This window comes from Notolabrus celidotus, chromosome 2 (genome assembly GCF_009762535.1).
Source record: "Notolabrus celidotus isolate fNotCel1 chromosome 2, fNotCel1.pri, whole genome shotgun sequence".
In the NCBI taxonomy this organism is placed as follows: Eukaryota; Metazoa; Chordata; class Actinopteri; order Labriformes; family Labridae; genus Notolabrus; species Notolabrus celidotus.
The window spans coordinates 21,004,993-21,011,148 of record NC_048273.1 but is presented as its reverse complement, the minus strand read 5'-3'; the positions used below and the strand labels follow the sequence as shown (position 1 = coordinate 21,011,148).

General features: G+C 39.5%; 1 long non-coding RNA gene across 1 annotated transcript in view; it reads left to right on the top strand.

Annotated features, from left to right (window-relative positions):
• The first annotated feature begins 585 nt into the window (after positions 1-585).
• The window catches only part of LOC117829205, a 61,868-nt gene continuing 56,297 nt past the window's right edge, over positions 586-6,156 (top strand). The window contains exons 1-2 of the long non-coding RNA XR_004634577.1: positions 586-692; positions 5,806-5,972. This is a non-coding gene — a long non-coding RNA (uncharacterized LOC117829205). The remainder of the gene's footprint in view (positions 693-5,805; positions 5,973-6,156) is intronic.

Genomic DNA, 6,156 nt, shown 5'->3' with positions numbered 1-6,156 from the left:
AAAATCTTCCCTTCATGAGACTGTCTCACTTATTGGTGTCATGAGGAACAGGCTTTGTTGTTCATAAAAAAAGGAGACTGTGTTGTGATAAACTTTAGTTGAACAGTTAAGGAATAAGTTAGGTTCGACAAAGGTATAAGGTTTTAAAAAACACATTTCCAACATAAATTTCTTAACCCAATTGAGCCAAATATATCATGTCATGAGTTGTAATCTGTCTTTAATTTGTTGTTTATTTTCTCTGATTCTCCTTGTTTCATTTCTTGTTTCGTCCCTTTCTGTATCAATTATAAGTTACCCTCTTGTGTTGTATTCCTGTGTGTGTATGTGTGTGCATGTGCATGTGCATTTGCGTGTTTGTGTGTGTGCGTGTGTGTGTATCTCACTCGTGTATCTTAGTTTAGTCTACTATGTTTCCTGTTCTATTTTGTAGTTCCTGATCCCTGTGTATCTGGTTTAGTTTTACTTCCTGCCCTTGTGTGTTTCCCTCTACTTTAATAAGTTTCACCTGTGTCTTGTCACACCTGTGTCTAATAACCTTGTGTGTATTTACTCTCTGTGTTTCCTCCATTCTTTGTTGGTTCATTACACTGTCTTCTGTGTTTTCTGCTTTTTCCCGCTTCTAGTTTTTGTTGATACTTTCTTGTGGTTCTCTTGTGTTTCCTTTTGGATTTTGTTTATTGACATTTAAGGTAAGTTTTTGTTTTAAATTTGCCTTTTAAATCTTCTGTTAAGAAATCCTAAATGTCTGCACATGGGCTCTTCCTTCCTTTGATTTTTAGCTGAGCTCTAGAAAGTATGAAAGGTACAGTATGTTGTGTATGGTTTTAATTATTTCCTAAACATATAATGTAACTGGCAAAATACAAAATTGCCTGATCTATTAGATATATTTAAGAAACTCATACATGCACTGCTTTATATAATATTCTTTTTCTTCCTTTCTTTCATCACATAAAGATTCAAGGAGTTAGCTATCAGCTATCAAAAGATACAAGTATTGATAGCTACATAGTGTAAAGTAAATGCAAAAATAATTCCTTCAACCAAGTATTAGAAAGTAACTCCAGTTTTTCTCTACCTCATCACACTTTGACTACCATATATCACTTGGAACAAAGTTGTCCTTACTTCCCCATGTGATCATCTTCTACACATGCCCTTATTAATGTGTCGGAAATCATTGCCTGAAAAATCCAATTGCTTAGAAAATTGTTTCTTAAAATTAATTCAACAAATTCTCCAAGTGTTCAGAGTGCTTAGATGTTTGTCTTTCCGTTGTTATAATGAGATTCTCACTCTGATCTATTTGAGTTTACAACCTGAAGATAATTTCCTGATTTCAAACTGCCTGTAAAATGGGTCCAGATTGGTTCCTGCTGTGCTGTTCTCTAATGGCAGCAGCTGGCAGGGAGTAAAGCCTGACTTACGTTGTTTCCTAGCAACCAAGTTCCAATGAAATGGTCACCTGCGTCTTTTTGGGTCCAAGTATTTGACATGCCTGATTTAAAGCGATTTCTTTACTCTTTTACGCAGATTTCATTCACTTTAAAGCAAACTGGGCAAAAATTATTTTACCAACTCATCACCTGACGGAGAAGTTTCTTCACGCTTGTCTGATTTTGTACTGTAACCTCAATTTCACACCATCCTTGCCCCGTTTGTATACCCAGGCATGACTGACAAAGTAGTTTTAATTTGATCATGCCGGCGGAGCCACTTAAAGACTTTTTGCACTTTGCCATTTTCCACGTGTGTCTCCTCAGGGAGCATTTGTCAAGACAGCCAATTTATCAGATAATAAAATAATGATAATGGTAATTAGATTAATTCTCCTGATCATGACCCGTGCACTTTGAATGCCGATTAACATGTAAACACAATCTCTGTGTGATTTTCCAGCCTGATAGCTTGTGTGCCTGAATCAAAGCTCCATGCATGTATCCCAAGGTCTAATGAAATAATAACTTGGGCTGCTCAGGCATAGTGGAGTTTTACCTCTCCTTTTCATGCTACTGCACCACTAACAACAACTCTCCTGCCTGCCACGAAACATTAGCCATCAATTATGCTGTAATTAAGAAATATCCAAGCCCTGGCACCTCCGAACACATTACAAATCCTCCACAGCCGGCTGATTTCAGAGTATTGAAAAGCAAATGCAAATAGGTTTTCAATTTGCAAAGGGGATGTAGGCTAATTGAGTTGACCTTCAAATTGTCTTTTATTTCAACTTAATACCACAATATGAAGCAGGGACTGTTTTTATGAGGAGTTACATTTGCCAAACACGCAGCTAAACTTCACTGCAGTTCTGACTTCTGCAATCTAGACTTAGCACAAACATTTTTGTTTCATTTCATGGCAAATAAACCACATGAATAGACTACAACTGACATAATATTTGTTGCTGTGTCAGATTTTGTTTGTGTCTCACAGCGACCCTAATACAGGAAAATATCAACACCCACAATTTCTGTATGCAAATGCACATTTGTAGAACACAGATTTCAGGTAGTGTGCTTGTTATGAAAGGTGACAGGAGGTTCAAGAGTGCACAGCCAGCTTTAGGAGTCTGTTTATCTCCACTTGCTGTAGAAACATCCCACCCTTTATGCCAGAAAGAGCTCTTCATCTGAAACAAATAGAGGCACACTAAACAACAACCTCCAGGGCTGAGAAATAAAGGAAACATAGAGGTGCTGAAAACTCAAGTGCAGTTCCTAAAATGAACGCTTGAAACTGAATCCCAACTAGGCCCTGTTACAGTTCCTTTACAGCAGAGTTCTGAGTCATGTTTACAGCTCAGTGCAAACAGCAAATCTATGGCTCTGTTTTATACTTACAAAGTGAGACTTTTTTTTTTTTTTAAGTTATATTTTTTGGGCTTTTTGCCTTTATTTGATAGGATAGTGAAGAGAGACAGGAAGTGTGGGGAGCAGAGAGCGGGGGAAGACATGCAGGAAATGGTCGACCAGCCGGGAATCGAACCGGCAACCCCTGCGACGAGGACTATAGACTCTATATGTGGGGCGCTTAGACCGCTAGGTCACCAGCACCCCAAAAGTGAGACTTTTAATATAATATAAATCATCCACTAGAATCATATAGGATTGAATTCATGCATAATAAAAGGAATGTTGGCATCATAGGTTGGCATTGAGTGACAAGTGGATGTGTGCTTCACATCAACACAGCCAATTGTGTGACGTTGATGCCCTTCAAATATTTTAAACACATGAATCAGACAAAAATATGTCTTTTATGTCTCAGGATTTTGATATTTTACCACCAAGTTGCAGGTATGCTGTGCAGGGTCATTAGTTTAAACAGTGTTTATTTAATATGTATTTATCTATCAGTCAGTTCATAGTCAATATTTCTTGCTTGCCTTTCCCTCAGAAAAGTTATAGGTTATTTGAAAAGTGTCTTTGTTCTTAGGCCAATCCTGCCAGTGCAAGCAAGCGGACTTGCTGTCCACTTATATCCATAAACTAAAAAAAAATATTGATGCTGTCTGATGGTGATGTCACCCATTTCTTGCTGGAGAAGAATTATAAAGTCCAACAATGAGCTGACTATTGTGACCAGCCCATCTAAAAATCTGCGAAGAGGTGGAGTTGAGGCAAAAACCTTACGAACAGGCAAACAGCTCCAACACACACACCTGTCAGTCAAATCAGCCATGTCCTAATTCTGACTCATATGCATACCTCTTGGCCTTGGTATAATAAACAATATAAAATATATAAAACAAATGAGTTTTTAGAAAATTCACCCACGTTCAGTAAATGAGGCATAAAGACTCAAACTGTTTGTTTTTTCTAAATCTGGCTATGAACTTGATAAATTCTGTGGTAAAAATATGCAGTCTGAAATATGCTTTAAAGCTCCTGTAACTAACTTTTGGAATGTCTCAACTTTGGCGCCCCCCTGTTGACAATCTCCTCTTATCTCCTTGCTGATTTTGCTGACACAAGTTTAAGTAGTAAAGTCAAATGAAAAATTTCCTCCTGCTTTATAAATGTCTAATCTATGGTTGGAATAATTTCTGTTTCTGCAACATATCTCCTATCTCCTGGTACCCAACACCTACCCCCTGGTGTTACCTAAAAGCATTAAAAATAACTAAAGAAATAATTGGATCTCTCACTGATGATGTTGCCCGCTATTGTAGGTTATGTAGTGGCATCAGTAGCAATTTCATTCTGTTTAATAACCTGCTGAAAACTCCTTACAGGGGCTTTAAAAGGCTTTCCTTGGCATTTGGGGTCAGCCTCCTGTGGACAAGTTACTGCAGGTTTTTGCACTCTCACATTGGTTTCATTTTCTCACACAAGGGACTGCTGCCTGTTTCCACTAGCTCTAAGCTTATTTAGTATGATAAATAAACAGCTGTGGTCAGTATCTACCACAAATAGAATCTCATCCTGTGGGAAACACAAGGGTAAAATAGCTCATTCATCAGCTAATAAATCGGCCACAGGTGTCAGCTTTTTAGCCTTGGTCGACTCCGGTAGGCCAGCCCCTCCCTCCTCTCTCCTCTCTCTCCTCTCCACCCTCTCCTCCCTCTCCTCCAATATAGTAACTTTGGGTTCCAGAAAACCAACACAAAGTCGCAACTTTTCCAAACTTTAGGCTTCACATACACAGAGAAACCAACAGGCCTCATCTGCTATTCATGCTGTTTATGAGGCAGAGACACACGGCCTCTCACAAAGTTGTTCCCTGATACAAAAAGCATTAGCTTAGCTGTTTATGCATTTAATGCCAGACACAGCTTTACATGCAACAAGCTATGAATCACTGAGAGGACTTTTGTTATAAATCATTTTCTATTGTTAAGCTTTCAAGAGGACACAGTCATTTATTCTCAGTTCAAGGAGAAGCAGGCAGCCTAAGACACTTGTCAATGACGTATTTGGAACGAGCTCATAACAGGCTGTCAGGCAGAGATGAGATGAACGCCATGCGCTAAGACAGTGCTAAAATCAACATCCGCCTGTTATCTGTGCCATAAAGAGATGCAAGCGCGCACACACACACACACACACACACACACACACACACACACACACACACACACACACACACACACACACACACATTAGAGAGATGTAATAGATGGATATTGTGCCAGCACGCTGTCCTCCGCCCTGCAGCTGCCATAGTAAATTATCACCTGTCATATCTTTGACATTTCAGCAAAGACATCTGATGTGGTGATGCTGGAGATACCAACTTTAGGAGGCGTTCTGGGGCAGTTTTGCACCCGTAGACCCCCTGCTAACGTCTTCATTTCTCACTCTTATCAGCCTATCTTAAGAGGAGAGATCAAAACATGCAAACAGTGGAAGAGTGCTGCCTGAACTGAGATCAGACTGAGGATAGGCTGATCTGTAATTCACCATGCCTAATCTTCAACCAGGCAAGATGTGTTTGTTGAAAAACAGCTCTGAGACACAAGTGAAGTTAAGACTTCATACAGAAAGTAGAGCTACCCATATGTCCAGGTGAAAGTTGCAACACAAGCATATCCTCACATGAAAGCTAAGAGGTAATTAAATGATGTTTTATCTTTAAACATATGACAGTGTCAAGAGAAAAAAAGAACAAATTCAGACAGCCAGTAATGAGAAACACCTGTAATTACTTCCAAATGTCAAGTTCTGTGACAAAGCGAGGGAGAGCGTATGTGGAGGAGAATTACAGCTGGTATAAAAGCCCATGTCTGGAGGTAAACTGCATGGTGAGTCATTTTGTATTGCAGGTTGCTTCTCTAATCGCCTTGTTTTTCTGTTCAAGTTTCTCCTGAGGGAGAGCTGGCCGAGTTCTGAGATGGAAACGACAGAGGGGGAGGACACACTATTCCCACGTGGGATTGTTCTGTCTCTGCAAAAGGAAGCGGAGAACCTTTCAGCCCACCGTCTCCACACGTTTCCACCAGATCAATCGCTGCCCACAAAATGCCGGTAAGCGTTCTGAGAAAAGCGTTGTATTTCAAAGAGAAACACGACAGAGACAATGTCAGGTCTGTGAGTTTAAAAAAACCCAACTCTTTCATAATGAAAAGAGGAATCCTAAGTCAAGATTGAAAAAGGAAATACCATATGTCCCAAAAACCTTAGGTCTCTTATCTTACAACACAATGACAAA